Genomic DNA, 17,838 nt, shown 5'->3' with positions numbered 1-17,838 from the left:
TTTCCCCCTGAATTTACATTATAATTCATTACTTCTTTCTTTTATTTTGAAAGAACAAATTAACCGGTTGACAGGAAATTTTTTTGCATTCGATTTGAAATTGAATGAAATATTTTTTAACGTCACATTCGAAAAATCGACTTCAGAGATCGTGACACTCCTGAAATGAACAAAAAATGGCTGTCACAGACACATGTTCTGACGTGAATGCATATTTTGTGCTTTGAATGACGTCGTTTATACTGATATAATGAAATTATGTCATTATCATCATCGGCTTTGTCTTTGGAATAGCTAACAAACGATAGCAGTGTCGACTACTTCCGTTGTGAACTGCTCGAGATATAGCGGGAAAAAATTGTTACAAATCTGGGCAGAGGCCCTGATGCCTAGGCGGGAAGAGATATTGACACCGGAGTGATATCACTAGGTGCACCTTTGCGATGTGCATCTGACGATACCATTGCTTTTGGTTTGCGTTGGGATCTTCCTGAGATATTAGCGTTTAAAGAATTTCGTCCACGCAACTTTTTTGCGAATGCTCCCAGTATCGTCAGCCGATTTAAAAGACATATTCACGTCAAATTCATCAACAATACAAGTTGGGTTTTTATTCTGGTGCTGGGACTTGAAAGCGCGCTGACGTAAAAAATAAAGGCTTAGAAATAACTTGAATAATAGATTTGCAAAGAGAAAGGCACATACTCATTGGTGTGGTCCTTCTAGCGTCTCTTAAAGCTTGCACTGAAAGGATAAGGAGTTCCAAATAAATTTCGAACTTTTTCCTTCAAAACAGCATAGAAAAAAATAAATAAATAAACGATCAAAGAAAGCAATACATACTCATTCGTGGATTCCTTTTTTGACGTCCTGTTTGTAGATTTGAAAGAAATAAATTGAAAACAAAATTCAAATTTTGACTCAAAAATGATTTACAAAAGCAATTGGACAAACAAAAGAAATCCATCAATATAAATGAGGAAAAAATGTTTGTATTGGGGATATGTTGCAACCTAAATACCTGTGAGCATTTATCAGCTGTTGAACAAATTCTTCATAGTTATTAGCTCTTTTTCTTGCCTGAAAAGTTTTGCGCGGTACATTCCCTAAAAAAATCCGATATCGACAGTTCCGCATGGTGCATTTCCGCGCATGGGGAATTTGGGGACGATTCCGCACAGCCCATTCCCGCACTTGCGAAAACAAAGGTCCTTCTTGTCTTTTTTTTTCTGTTTTTATTCCTGTCTCTTCCCTACCATAAATGGCCTGAAGTTATAAGGGGGTTGTATCCCCATGAAATTGTGCCACTGAAATAATCTTTGACTCGTGCTTTTTCAACTAATTTCTCATAATTTATATATATATAAAAGAAAACAACCTTTAATAGGTGAATACATCATTATTGTATATGTTAAAATATATATTCACTTTATTTTTTACCGTAGATCAGAAGAACCCCAAATCACAACGTTTCCTTCTAAGGCTTGCACAGTAGGCGCAGTAAAATATCTTACCTTTTTTCCTACGCAATGTACTACATGAAATTGATTCTTCAATAAATTCTTCGATACGCAAAAGGGCGTAGGTGAATAATCCCCCCCCCCCCTGTTCACTATATAATCCCCCCTTTCCCGTTCGAAGAGCCTTTATTCGCTTACCGCAATATCCATAGCATGTTTTCAAATTTGACACATGGACACATTTCTCTTCAAATCGAGATGAGTTCTATTTGAACCTCTGAAACTGAAAATTTCACTGATATTTTAGGGGTTTTGATTTGTTTGCAAAATTTTTACGATAGACTCCGGCGGTGCGCTAGTCCAGCCGGTCCAGTAATCCGGCGTTTTTAGGAGTGGTTTCTTCGTGCACAGATGAGGAAATCATGTCACTGCATGTCTTTGCAAAGAATTTTATATTATTTAAAACTGGATTTTTTTCAATTAACTTTCGGTATTCGGGCGATTTCGGTAATCCTGCACACTCCGGTTTGATATGTGTCGGATTAGCAAGAGTATTGTATTTCAATCCACAATATACAGTATATACAGGAAATATCTGCAAAAGTTCGAAATACATCCATTAACGAAACTTGAAAGGTTCGATAGTCGAAGACTTGATGCCGCGAGCACAAAGAATCGAGAACTCTTGAGCACCATGACGCTCGCGTGCAAAAGATTGTAGATGGCTGCTGTACAGACAGTGTCGCACGCGTGTCACCATCAAGTTTGTTGTAGATTTATAGTATTCGCTAGTGACGAAGGCCGAAATGGTCTTTAAAGCTTCAAGAACTTTTTCGCAGATGGGACTTTTAAAAATTGTTGTAAGCAGTTTTATCAGTTGTATACGATTCATGCAGACATAAGTAGGAATGATGAAGAAGTCACAATAGTTCCTATAGTTTTTGCTTTGCCTGAAAAAAAAACCCGGAGGATTCTTATGCAAAGCTATTTTCTGTTTTAAAAGAAGCCAGATGGAATCCTCAGTCAGTGACTGTAGATTTTGAAATTGCATCAATAAAGGCTCTAGAAAGACTCTTCCCACTAACCAAAATTTTCGGATGCAATTTCCATTTCAACCAATGTCTATGGCGGCAAGTACAGTCCTTAGGGCTGGTAAATTATTACAAGAGCAATGATGAAGTAAGATTACATGTGCGTATGTGTGCAGCATTAGCACATCTACCATTGGAAGATGCAGATAACGGGTGTCTATCCATCCAGGAAAACTCTTCTACAAACCCAAGAATTTTATGATTACTTTGTAAAAGAGTGGTTCGAAAATTTGGAGTTGAAAACAATATTTGGAAATGTAATAAAAAAAAACACAGAACAAACAACGTCTTAGAAGGATGGCATAAGAGATTCAAATCCATTATGGGTAAACCAAATCCAAAGATCAGAATGATGATTCTGGGTATGAAAGAGGAATCCAAATACAGTGACTTCTACATGAGTCGAGCAAAAGTGGATTTAGAGGGCAAAAAAGATGCGCAAGGTACGCTAAACTGGACAGACGCATTTCATCACATTCTGCTTAATTATGCAAGCACGAAAGATATCAAAAAATGTTTGGAGTCTCTAGCTTATATTGCAAAATTGGAGTAAACTTTTGCAACAGAAGTTTAGTATGTGTTTTAACATGTATAACCGGGAAATAAAAAAATATTTAAAGAAAAAATTATCACAATACTTCATAGCTAATTAGATTTTATTAACCATGTTTCTCTTTTTCACCCGAAATATTCTTCATGCTTTTTCATTATAGCACAGAATTATTTTTGAATTAATAAATGAAATTTATTGTATATATAAATTTTTTTTCTTAATTATAAAATATAAAATAATTATAAAAATAAAAATGATTTTTATTTCTATAATAAAAAAACACAATATTTATATATATTGTGTTTTTTTTTTCTCTTTCTTTCTTAATAAACTATATTTTCTACATAAAAAAAATATTTTGTAGGCAAATTCACGCGCGCGCGCGTTTATTATTTAATAATTATTTCTTATTTGGAGCTCCGCTTTTTTTCCTGCATGATGTAAATGTGCTTTTGAAAAATTTTAAAACAAGGTTTTTTCAAACAAGAAAGTAAAAATTTTGCATTTCACACTATTTTCAATTATAATATTTACGTTGAGGATTCAAATTCATTTTACACGCTAAATCAATAAGTGTGATAAATTTTAGGACGTACACCTCCGAACGATTTTTTCCAGAGGGAATGGGCGGAGGGACAAAACTGTTCATTTGAAGAAAGAAAAGGGTTTAAATATTTTGTAAACAATGATGATTCTTTATCAGCATAAATATTCATTTTTCAAATCTGTAAATTATTGATTTATTTTATGAGTTAATCCTGATGTCCTAAAATGTATATTCAACATGACTGATGTAGACGAAAAACTATTTTAGGAAGATTTGCTCTCTCTCTCTCCTGCCAACGACTGAGGCATCGTGTGGGCTGGATCAAAGAAAGCATAATAATTAACACACACGTGTACAACGTATTATATCTAATATTCATACACAGGTTAAGGTAAAAGTGAAAAATTCGGTAGTTAAACATACAAAGGCCACGACAGGCAAATTGCCCGAAGAGATGGCTGAAACCATTATGCCCATTAAAAATATGGATGTCAAATATAACTAAAATACCCAATATAAAAGCATATGTCACCAAAAAAAAAATAATAATAATAATACTGTATATAATACACTGCCCACATAAAAAGATTATGGTTGTCTTATTTAAGTATGAATAGCTTCTCGATCTATCCCACTATGTCTATTGTATTTCCTTTGTGTTAGAATTCGCAACCCCGGAGGCAAGCTATTCCATTGACAACCCTACTAGAGAAAAACTCCCTGTGTCACCACACAATCTGGAATTTTTCCTTAATAAACGATATTGCGTCCCCTTGCCGAAGCAGTTGACTGACGGAGTATTAATAACTCAAAATCCATCCTATCCATCCCAATTAAAATTTTATACAAACACTTTGATTATATACTCCCACCAACTGCGTTTCTCCAACGTAAACATATTCAAGAAATTAAGTCTTTTTTCATAGCTCAAGCCTTATGTGCCAACAAGAGCACGCACAGTACTTCTCTGCACTCCATCAACCAAGTCTGTCTCTCTGTAGGTGTAGTGTCCAAAACCTTACGGCATACTCCAGTGCAGGACGAAATAAGACTCAGAAAAGCGAAGAATGACTCTAGGAAAACGCGAAGAGACCTTTTTGTAAAAGCAAATTCTGATCCATTATGCTTAACCATTTTGGTTAGTTTAATAGATTCTGTTCAAATACCAAGACTTCATCACATTTATCGGTGATTATGTATATTCCTCAGTTCGTAAGGTCGTATTGGTAAATACAATAAATCTTCAACGAATTAATTGAATTTACCAAAAATTATGCATTCGATCGGTAATGCTGGTTTTATTTGTACATAATTATGTGTGTGAAGAAAATCTGTCGACACTTATTTTAATTTAATTTTTGTGGAAAAATGCGTGTCGTGGACGTATCGCAAACTAATAAACAGGTTATATGAAACCAAGAGAAGTGATAATTTTTTTTACATTTATCAAATATACAGACTTCAATTAGGAATTATGGATAATCGCCGGTAAAATGATAAACACATTAAAATTCATTCAATTTACCGAGGCGATCAGTGATTATGCATAATCACAACTTTAGCAACTTCCCGTAACATTTATGGGTAAAAAATAGTTTGGAGTGAAACATTCCAAAAAAATTCGACAAAATCGAGTGATAAAAAAAAATAGTTGAAGTAAATTACACCAATGTAATGTGGATACAGCCCCTATACAACTTCTGTCCACTTCGGGAAAGCAATAAAAGAAAGTAGGGGTTAGAAAGAAAAAAAAGAAGATACTTGGGAAGGGGCTTGATTGTGCGGAAATGTGTACAAAATCTCCCCTATGCGGAAATGCACCGTGCGGATCTGCCGCCAGACCAAAAAATCCATGCACTTCTCCCTTTTTCTCTTTTGGTGCCAGGAATTGTTCAAAATCTGTGTCTTTCTGAAGTTATCTAATTTGGGGAATCCACAAACAATCTTTCCTCTATTTTTGTGGCCGAAACACGAGGAAACCTTTTTTTTTTTTAAAGATGCATTAACCCCCCTTTCCAGACAAATTCATAGCTTCCGATAAGGGCCGTGTTATAAGATCAGGCTTGTTGTCAAGAGGGATTGCTGGACATCATCACTTATTACCGATTGCTCGTTGTGTATATTTGTTTCTCCCACTTTCCATTCACGACGAGGTCAGATCTTGAATCGGTCCTTGTGGTGGGCGTTGATGTATTATTTTGTTTTTGGGTTTATTCCCTATCATTCCCTGATAGCACACGCAACACAACATGCATTCCCGAATAACATACCAATAGGAAAAAATGAATAAAAATAACACTCTTCGTTGCATCATGTTACTGTGGAATCTAAAGAGTCTATTGACAGGGACAGTATGTATCCATAATAAAAGCCCTATATCTTATTGAGCTATAGCCTCCTATAACATTAAGTTATCAAAGCTGAGAATTTTTTTTTTCATCTGATTGTTCAGCTTGCAAGCTCAGTTTCTGTTTTGGTTTGGCATTTCATAACTCCTCATTCCACCATCTGCTCTGTAAGCTTCCTAGGAAACTCGGATGTTCATTCGCAGAGTGTACAAATGGCTCTTAGAAAAAAAGATGAACAAAATAGTCTAATTTTATCAGTGCTGAATGATAATTCGGATAATAAATCTAAAGCTGAGGAGACTTTCGATGCAAACTCTGACAACGGAGATCATGATTTTCTGCTATATATACCCGGAAGAGAAAATAGTGATTCCGGAAGTGACTGGTCTGAATGGTCAGATATTACTGAAGAAAAAGAAAGACAAAGATGTGTATTTTTTTTTAAATTTAGTATGAAATTTTAATAGTGCTCTAGTTTTTCCTCGATAGTGCAAATTTACAGTGGCAAAATAGTATATGTTATCCATAGCGTGTGCGAACGACTAAATAAAGTGAATAACTTGATGTACATATAAAAATGTGTACATCATAAAAATGGAACAATGTACGATATGATGTAAACGCAATGTTTATCTATGTTTTCTCATGATAAATCTTCTCCACAGTTGCCCTCTAATTTTTGATATTTGCAGTTGGAAAGTCATTTCATGGACACCGATATCATGGTAACAAATTTTGCGATCGCACCCCGATATAGTGATACTATGTACTATGCACGAATTATCATGCACAGTATAACATATATATTACGATTTATCATGTTTACTAACCACTCGACACTTGCGTATTATGCGTAATCACCGGTGAAAGCGATAATTTTTTAGTGCTTACTTACCAACGACGTTTGGGTACTGTGCCTAATCGTCAGTGAAAGTGATAAAGTTACGGAAATTTATAAAACTTACCAAAATGCTTGGTAAGTATGCGTAATAACCGATTATTATGTATAATATCGGATTTATCACATTTACCGTAACATAGATTGTATAGGCCGAAAACTCTGACACGAAAATAAATCTAGACATAGATGGACAAAAATAGAAACACCAACTAGTTTTGCCCCGAAACTAATTTGAACAACAGATGGAACGAACAAATTACATTCACCCGGTGGTGCAGCAAATGACTCTGAGAAGGGCGACAAAACGCATTTGAATAAACTTCGTCTCGGAAACAAATCAAAAATATATATACATATATAAATTCATGAAGTTGGAAATACATACTTGGTGGAGTGAACGATTCATCATCTAGTGAATAATAATAATAAGAAAAGCAATGTTAAAATAAAATTTAAGCTTTACTTTCATTCAAATGTGTCGTTCAAGTAAGCAAAATTACTCAGAGAAAATCGGAAATGATCAAAATGCACAGCGATTGTAGGGTATATACGAGGGTTGGTCAAATATAAACCGGAATATTTTTTCATATTGATTTTGCAAAGAAGCAAAAACTAATACAAAAAATTACTCGTTATTTATCTACTCAATATTCAGATTTTGAAATACATTTTTCCCAATGAATTGACAGTTTTTAACCCTTTTGTCGAAGAAAGAAGTGTGTGTGTGTGTGTGTTCACAGATTTTGGCGCAAAAGCACCCTCATATAATAGTCGCAGCAACAAATAATAGTCGCAGGTGAGAGTGATAAATCCGGACTGGGTGAAAAGGCTGGTTCCGAATTCATGGGACAGAAAATTTTACATAAGACGTTATAGAACACACCTAAAAAAAAAAACAATTTCGTCATGGAACGTGTGGTCGAATATTTTTGGTTGAAGTGCGAATTCTGTGATTAAACACATTAATGAATCTAGTTTTGGCGATGAAGTCCTTAAAGGTCTTAATAGGAATTACGTGCACCATGGCCAGGAAATGGATCCACAAAAGGAAGTCAAGAGAGTCATTGATTGATTGATGTTTGCTCAAGCCCAGAGCTGCTGCCCAAGACAATTTCCTCTCTTCACCTCCTAGGAGACTGGGTCCTTTCAGAGAGCATTTTCTATTTATTCAACGAGTGAAATAATTGCATACATTCTATAGAAACAATCCATCAGAAAACATTGAGCACAATACAATCAGAATTATTCAAGTGGAGAGAGAGCGAAGAGAGAAGATGTGTTGGAAGGAAGACTGGTGCCATGTAATGAGCTCAGCGTATCCACCCATTCCGTTGAAACAGAAATGTAGTATTCGAGTACGGTGGTTTGAAATTTACCAGCAAAAATGGGTGTACTTCATTGTTTTGGAATCATGTGCGCCCTAGGATTGTTGATAGCACATATCGCAGTAAATCCGTTGGAAAAATACAATATTAGCTACTGGTGAAGTGCTATTGTGCACCCCCTAAAGCACCTCTAATGGCCTTGCTATTGTGGTTCGACCACACATTCTATGTATATGACCAGAAATGCTTGTGTGTCTTATATCGCCTCTTGAAGTTTATCCCACGAATTTAGAAGCATCTTGTATTTGCAATTCAATTGTCGTAGAGAGCAATGGGACGTGAAACCCACCTAGTAGATCTTTTCGGTTCTTGAAAGGTCCAGGCGATCCTCAATGTCAAATTGAGTTATCTCATAGTTAAATACTGTACAAACTATTGGTGCTATTTCTGTTACATTTATGTATGGACATACAGTTCAATACAGGGCCGTAACTAGGAATTTTTCAGCTAGGGGCAAACATGATTCATCCACCCGGGGTAGTGGTCTCGCCATTCCCATTCTTTTCTAGTTCCGGCCCTGATTTAATACGTTTGCGAAGAGCGCGAACGTTCTCTGCATTGATGCTCGTCCGTGGTGGGGCTCATTTACAACCGCATTTACTTCTTGCTAGAACAATTTTACGCCAATCACAAACTTAAGTTTAAGTGGGGGAACTTTCCTAAAACCGTGCATAAACCCTCCTTTCAGAAAATTTCAAAAGAATTTACGTCCTCTCTAGCCAGATAATTTAAGTTAATGCATTGCACAATGGATGTATGCCGCTCTTGCTCACTTATTGTGCTTACAGACAATCATTGCTGCAGGCGGAAGGTTGTCAAGTAACACACTGCAAACGTCCAAACAACCAACCAGTATCCCTTAGAATAAAATTCCGACTTATGTTTGATATTCCTTCCTACGTACATAGGAATGTAAGATGGTATATCACTCTCTGTATTATCACTGTATTAGTTTCCTTAAGCTGCTGCAAAAGCTACCTACACATGCAGAATGTCACACATTTCCACGGTACGTCATTACTAATTGAAACTTCATTGAAAAATATTTTTAATGCTAAAAGATTTCCAATGTGATAAGATTTATCGAGTTATTTCATTGTGAAATATACCATTATACGCAACTGCAAAAAGTTAGCAGATTTTTTAGGTCAACCTTCAAAAAGACAAATAACTTGATTTTCATAAGTTATAAGATGAAAAGAAAAATCATCGATTTTACGATTCGTAAATTTCACTTTATCATAATTTCACATGTTTTGTTCAATGTATTATATCAATGGATAAATATCTTATACGTTGATGACTATAGCTTTTCACGATCAGTGAATAAAATCAAGGATTCACTGTACAATATTTGGGACTTCTCTTCAGGTACAATATCTGAGACTAATTTAGATACAATACCTAATAACGTTCTGTTTTCTCATGCAGGTATATTTGTTTAACACATAATTGTAATAGTAATATATTAAGCAAGGGTGCTCAAACATTTGTAAAGTGTGGGCCTCTTCATTCGCATGAAAACATGCCGCGTGCGACTTCAATGATCTGGAACTGTGTCACCGGTCACTTAAGTGATCTGTAAATTCATCGCGGGCTGCCTAAGTTATTGCTAATGTACCGTGGGTCACCGAAATTTTCTGAAAATATACCGCGTGTCCACGAAGTGAGGATGTGCAGCGGGCCACTTAAGTGATGTGGAACTGCACTGCGGGTCACTTGAATGATCTGAGAATGTGTCGCAAGCCGACTAAATGAAATTATAATGTGCTGCGGGACACTTAAGTGATCTCGAAAAGCACTCCGGTCACTTAAGTCATCTGTAAATATGACACGGGCCATGTAATTGATTTGGGAAGCCATGGGGCCCATTTAAGTGGTAATGCGCCACTTCGCTCATTTTTACGAAATTAGGTTTGAGGTTGCGGGCAGCATCAGATGACTCCGTGGGGCTACATTTGGCTAGTGGGTTGAGCGTGTAATCTATTGCATGCACAAAGACTGACGTTAAGATGTATAAATTTTCTCCTCAACGACGAACATGAGTTAAAAGTCTTACCTGGACACGGGGGGCAAGTAAGACAAGCACAGTCGTCTTCGCCATCTGTAAAAATCAAGTTTTAGGTAACGAGTGAAGTTACAATTACAGTATTTTACATGGAACACAAGTGCAAAATGCGTAAACATACTTCGTATACTTTAACGTGCAACAAACACTCAAACTTACATGTATCTGGATACTTTGAATCATATAGTGTACGTTTAAAAAATACAGATATAACTTGAAAGATAACCAAACAGCTGAAACTGTTTTGTAACTGCGAAAGTTTTGAGCATTTTTTACAGAGGCGCATTTCAGCTGCTCCGATGCATCTTTTTATCACATTCAAATCAACAAGTTTTGGAAACACTAAGAAGTTGAAAGTCCACCTAGAAATGTTCAGGCTAGTGAATAGTGCGAAAGTTTTTTTAACAGCTAGTTGAGATGCGAAGATAATCCAGTGTGAACTGTGTTTTCTGTGTGTGTATATTCCATATTCTATAAAAGCAAAGGGTTGATAGAATCATGGTCGAGAGATAGGTCACAGCGAGTTACGGTGAAGGGGAAAATCTTAATGAGAAGATATATTTTTCATTTAACCTATACAGATGAATATCACCAACATCCATTACAGCTCTACTGAATAACTTTTCATTCAGTTCGAATAAAATTATCAAGACTCCCTTCGGACCACCTATGCCATCGACGTGGACCATACGTTGAGAAACGCGATAAGGAGCATGCCATTTAAAGCTCGACATGACCAAATAAAATTAATAACGTGTTGTGACCAGAGGGAAACACTGCTCTCCATTCGAATACATCATCACAGACTTATGCTTTTATAGATTAGAATATGTCAATATAAATAACTTGGCTATCATATAAGTTATAAGATGAAAAGAAAAATCATCGACTTTACCATTCGTACATTTAATTTTGTTATCATAATTTCACATGTTTTGTTACCTGTATTGTATCAGTGGATAAATATCTTATACGTTGATGACTATAGCTTTTCAGGATCAGTGAATAAAATCAAGGATTCACTGTACAATATTTGGGACTTCTCTTCAGGTACAATACCTGAGCCTAATCTAGATAAATACCTAATAACGTTCTGTTTTCTCATGCAAGTATATTTGTTGAATACAAGAATTGTAATAGTAATCTATCACAAGGGTTCTCAAACTTGTGGAAAGTGTGGGCCTCTTCATTCGTTTGAAAACGTGCCGCGTGCGATTTAAATTATCCAGAACTGTGTCGCCGCTTTCTTAATTGATCTGTAAATTCATCGTGGGCTGCATAAGTTATTGCAAATGCACCGTGGATCACTGAAATTATCTGAAAATGTACAGCGTTTTGAATGAAGTGAGAATGTGCAGCGGGCCTCTCAAGTGATGTGGTACTGCACTGCGGGTCACTTGAATGATCTGAGAATATGCCGCAAGCCGACTAAATGAAATTATAATGTGCTGCGGGACACTTAAGTGATCTGCAAAAGCACTCCAGGTCACTTAAAAACAACTGTAAATATGACACGGACCATCTAATTGATCTGGGACGCCACGTAGCCCACTTCAGTGATAATGGGCCACTTCGCTAACTTTTACGAAATTAGGTTTGAGGTTGCGGGCTATATCAGATGACTCCGAGGACCACATTTGACCCGTGGGTTGAACATATAATCTATTGCATGCCAAAAGACTGACATATAAGGTGTAGGAATTTTTTCATCAACAACGAACATGAGATAAAAATCTTACCTGGACACGCGGGGCAAGTAACACACTCACAATCCTCCTCGTTATCTGTAAAAATCAAGGTTTAGGTACCGAGTGAAATTACAATTACAGTATTTTACATGAAACACAAGTGCAAAATGCGTAAACATACTTCGTATACTTTAACGTGCAACAAACACTCAAACTTACATGTATCTGGATACTTTGAGTCATACAGTGTATGTTTCAAAAATACAGATATAATTTGAAAGATAACCAAACAGCTGAAACTGTTTTGTAACTGAGAAAGTTCTGAACATTTTATACAGAGGCGCATTTCAGCTTCTCTGTGTGTCTTTATATTACATTCAAATCAACAAGTTTTGGAAACAAGTTGAAAGTCCACCTAGAGATGTTCAGGCTAGTGAATAGTGCGAATGTTTTTAACAGCTAGTTGATGCCAAGATGATCCAGTTCACTTAAAGCCATCTGTAAATATGCCGTGGACCATCTAATTGATCTGGGACGCCACGGGGCCCACTTAATTGGTAATGTGGCACTTTGGTCATTTTTACGAAATCAGAGTTGAGGTTACGCTCACCTGGAAAATGAGAGGACGTGAGTTCGATTCCCCCACAAGTGCAGTTAAATTTCTCTCTTTCCAGAATACATCTTCGCATCTGCCAGCTGTTAAAAACCTTTATATGGAGAGAATGAGTGACATCATACTCGGATTAGTGAATATTGTCCAGTACTTGCAGGCATCGCCTGAGTGGCGCAGCGATAAGATGCTCGTCATCCACTATGGAGATTACCGTCAAGATCCGCGATTGCGAACACGGCGAAAGAACGTCAGAATCAAGATTTTTACCTCCCGATCCTGGGCGGCCACAGATAGATGGAGAGCCTTCATTTCCCACTCAACTCCATTGATTGGAAATTGCCGTATGGCGAATATATGGTCGGAGTTGGTGTGCGGTAAAGTACTTATCGGTGAATTCTGAATATTTTCACAGGTTTCTCGATCATTGTGTTTGACGTGCTGACTTCCGAAAATGTTGGTTATTATTATCAAGTATCACACACGTTATATACGAAAATAACGTGTGTGTAGGATGTTTTTAAAATTTAATATGAAATTTTAATAGTGCTCTAGTTTTTCCTCGATAGTGCAATGTTATAGTGGCAAAATAGTATAAGTTATCTAAGAAGACCGTGACGTACATATGAAAATGTGTACATCATCAAAATTGAACACTGTGACGATGTGATGTAAATGCAATGTTTGTCTATGTTTTCTCACGGTAAATCTTGTCCACAGTTGCCCTCTAATTTTTCATATTTACAGTTGGAAAGTCATTTTATGGACACCCTGTATAATTAAGAAAACACAAACTTCTTCAGAATTAACAAATTAATCGTGTGGGGTGAAAATGCTTGTAATTTTTTTATTCCAAAAATTTAGTGTTATTATATATATATTGCACTAAAAATATGCAGTCAGCAGTCAAAATGACTGCCAGCGGCCCTTTTAGGTATAACGTATAACCCGGCCCTTCTAGTGTTAATAAGTTCACGTGCGAAGATAGAAAGGGTAATTCGTAAGGATTTGGATCTAACAGACCTCTCACGCACTGCCGGTTGCAACAATCGATTACGAAGGAAAAATACATCTAACTGTTGATGGATCCTCCGATAATGGATCTGAAAGAGGGGCAGAGAGAGAAAAAAAGAATAATATGTATATGTTAGGGTAAATGTGATAAATCGGTTATTACGTTCAATAACTTGTTATGATGCATACTTGCCAATAGTCTTGGTAAGCTTGGTAAATTTATCACTTTGCATAATACCCAAGCATTGTTGATAAATTTGATAAATACTGAAAACATTATCACTTTTACCGGTGATTATACATAATAACCAAGTGTCGTTGGTAAATTTGATGAGTACTTGAAATTTATAGTCTTTATCTGTGGTTATGCGTAATACCCTAGTGTAATTGGTGAATGTGATAAATATAAAAGAAAATTCCAAATGAATCTAGTACGTGTGATGAATATAGTCGGACCCCCGATATCGTGGTAACAAATTTTAAGATCGCACCCCGATATAATGATACTATGTACTATGCACGAATTAGCATGTACAGTATATCATATATTACGATTTATCATGCTCACAAACCACGCGACACTTGCGTATTATGCATAATCAACGGTGAAAGCGATAATTTTTTTAGTACTTATTAAATTTACCAACGACGCTTGGGCACTATGCATAATCGTCGGTAAAAGTGATAAAGTTATGGAAATTAACAGTTCACTTTCAAAATCACTTTTCTTTCCAAATATTAGTTTCGGGGTAACATCCACAAAATTCAATTTCTCAGTAAAGTTACGGAAATTTATAAAACTTACCAAAATGCTTGGTAAGTATGCGTAATAACCGATTATTATGTATAATATGGGATTTATCACATTTACCGTAACATAGATGGTATAGACCAGGGATGGCCAACCTTTTTCCAAGCCGTGCCACCATTATGATTATTTACGACACCGGTGTTACTCTACGAATTTAAACCCAGACCATACGTTCCATTTTTACAGGACACGATCATTCTCAACGTTCCTGCAAAATATTGTTCGACTGTCTTCTAATTTTCCTGAAAATTCCAGTGTTCCACTCTTTTGAGTTCTAAATTTTGTTTAGAACGAATAATTTAAATTTCATCCTATTTAATCAACAGAATTTTTTCATTTCATTAAATTTTAGTTAAAGGTGAAAAACCGATTAGAAAACGCATTGAATAGAATGTGATGAAATAATTATTATTTTAAGAGGCACCTGGTACACTAATAATATAGGTTTGGCAGCTTATAATTTTTAAAAAGTGTTCTCGTGCAGCGGGTTGGCCACCCCTGGTATAGACCGAAAAATTCTGACACGAAAATGAATCTAGAAATAGATGGACAAAGATAGAAACACCAACTAGTTTCGCCCCGAAACTGATTTGAACAACAGATGGAACGAACAAAATACATTCACCCGGTGGTGCAGCAAATGACACTGAGAAGGGCGACAAAACGCATTTGAATAAACTTCGTCTCGGAAACAAATTAAAAAATATATATACATATATAAATTCATGAAGCTGGAAATACATACTTGGTGGAGTGAACGATTCATCATCTAGTGAATAATAATAATAATAAAAACAATGTTAAAATAAAATTTAAGCTTTACTTTCATTCAAATGTGTCGTTCAAGCAAAATTACTCAGAGAAAATCGGAAATGATCAAAATGCATAGCGATTGTAGGGTATATACGAGGGTTGGTCAAATATAAACCGGAATATTTTTTCATATTGATTTTGCAAAAGAAGCAAAAACTAATACAAAAAATTACTCGTTATTTATCTACTCAATGATCAGATTTTGAAATACGTTTTTCCCAATGAATTGGCAGTTTTTTAACCCTTTTGTCGAAGAAAGAAGTGTGTGTGTGTGTGTGTTCACAGCTTTTGGCGCAAAAGCACCCTCATTCCTGCATCATCGTTGAATAGAACAAATAATAGTCGCAGGTGAGAGTGTTAAATTCGGACTGGGTGGAAAGGTTGTTTCAGAGCTGCTCAGTGAACCGGCTTCACTTTTTCAGTAGCTGTTTCAGAGCTGCTTAGTGAACCGGCTTCAGTTTTTCAGATGTCAATGTAGTAATACAGGTTTATTGCGTGTGTTTGTGTGTGTGTGTGGCGCAAAAGAACCCTCATTCCTGCATCATCGTTGAATAGAACAGATAATAGTCGCAGGTGAGAGTGATAAATCCGGACTGTGGGAAAAGGTGGTTTCAGAGCTACTCAGTGAACCGGTTTCAGTTTTTCGCATGTTAATGTAGTAATACAGGTTGTTTCCGAATTCATGGGACAAAAAACTTTACATGAGACGTGATAGACCAGAAATGCTTGTGTAAGTGACTTATATCGCCTTTTGAAGTTTATCCCATGAATTTAGAATCATCTTGTATTTGCAATTGAATCGTCGTAGAGAGGAATGGGTCGTGAAACCCACCTAGTAGACTCTTTTTCGGTTCTTTGAAAGTTCTACGCCATCCTCAATGAGAAATTGAGTTATCTCAAAGTAAAATAGATACAAACTATTGGTGCTATTTCTGTTATATTTATGTATGGCATACGGTTCAATGCAGGGCCATAACAAGGAATTTATCCGCCCGTGGAAAAGATGATTCACCCGCATGGGGCAGTTGCCTCCCATGCCCCTGTTTAGTTTCGGCCCTGATTCAGTACGTTTACGAAGAACACGAAGGTTCTCTGCATTAATGCTCGTCCGTGGTTGGGCTCATTTACAACAGCATTACGTCCTGCCGAAACAGTTTTACGCCAATCACAAACTTGAGTTTAAAAGTGAAACTTTCCTAAAAAAAATCCGTGTATAAAGCCTACTCAAAATTTCAGAGAAATCTACGTCCTTTCTAGCCAGAAAATTTAAGTTAATGCGTTGTGCGCAATGGATGTATGTACTTGTTGCTCACTTATTTTCTCATCAACACACAATGAACATGAGTTAAAAGTCTTACCTGAACACGTGGGGCAAGGAGGACATTCACAATCTTCATGACCGTTTTCTGTGAAAATCAAGTTTTCCGTAAGGAGTGAAGTTAGAATTACAGCATTTTACATGAAACACAAGTGCAAAATGCGTAAACATTCTTCGTATACTTTAACGTGCAACAAACACTCAAACTTACATGTATCTGGATACTTTGAATCATACAGCGTATGTTTCAAAAATACAGATATAATTTGAAAGATTGCAATAACCAAACAACTGAAACTTTTTTCAGCTGCTGAACGCATTTCAGCTGCTCTGAGGTGTCTTTCTATCACATTCAAATCAACAAGTTTTGGAAACACTAAAAAATTGAAAGTCCACCCAGAGATGTTCAGACTAGTGAATAGTGCAAAGGTTTTTAACAGCTAGTTGGTGTGAAGATGATCCAGTTCACTTAAGGCATCTGTAAATATACCATGGGCGCCATCTAATTGATCTGGGACTCCACGGGCCCACTTAAGTGGTAATGTGGCACTTCGTTCATTTTTACGAAATTAGGCTTGAGGTTACGCTCACCCGGAAAATGAGAGGACGTGAGTTCGATTCCCCGACAAGTGCAGTTAAATTTATCTGTTTCCTGAATACATCTTCGCATCAGCCAGCTGTTAAAAATATTTGTATGGAGAGGAAGAGTGGCATCATCCTGGTATTAGTGAATAGTGTCCAGTACTTACAGGTATCGCCCGACTGGCGCAGCGGTAAGATGCTCGTCATCCACTATGGAGGTTACCGTCAAGATCCGCTGGTTCGAACACTACCAAAGAACGTTCAAATCAGGATTTTTACCTGCTGAGACGAGACCACAGATAGATGGAGCCTTCATTTCCCACTCAACTCCATTGATTGGAAATTTATGTATGCGATATATTGCCGGAGTTGGTGTGCGGTAAAGTATCACTTATCGGGGAATTCCGAATATTTTCATAAGTTGCTCAATAAGTGTGTTTGACTTTCGGAAATTTTGGTAATTATTATCAAGTAGATATACGAGAATAACGAATTGTCGGGAAACCAGCGTAGGTTCGTGAAGGGTTGGGAGGAGGGGGGGAGCCTTTGCTTCTATCTAACCAATCTCCCTTGCTTCTATGATCACGTGACTAAGGTTTTCAGAAGACATTCGATAGGGTTCAACATGGAAACTCTCGAAGCATTTATC

At 36.6% G+C, this 17,838-nt stretch overlaps 1 long non-coding RNA gene across 1 annotated transcript; it reads right to left on the bottom strand.

Moving 5' to 3' along the window:
• Positions 1-722: 722 nt before the first annotated feature.
• On the bottom strand, positions 723-12,121 carry LOC149084036 (uncharacterized). Its single transcript, XR_016193037.1, has 4 exons — positions 12,093-12,121; positions 10,345-10,389; positions 844-870; positions 723-744 (listed from the first exon to the last, which is right to left on the bottom strand). It is a non-coding gene; the product is annotated as an uncharacterized LOC149084036 (long non-coding RNA).
• Positions 12,122-17,838: the final 5,717 nt, after the last annotated feature.

The sequence above is a fragment of the Pholcus phalangioides genome, unplaced genomic scaffold, assembly GCF_987345545.1.
Source record: "Pholcus phalangioides strain wild (caught in Gottingen) unplaced genomic scaffold, Ppha-v1.0 ptg000008l_1, whole genome shotgun sequence".
In the NCBI taxonomy this organism is placed as follows: Eukaryota; Metazoa; Arthropoda; class Arachnida; order Araneae; family Pholcidae; genus Pholcus; species Pholcus phalangioides.
The sequence above is the reverse complement of the archived record's forward strand: the minus strand, read 5'-3'. Positions and strand labels throughout refer to the sequence as shown.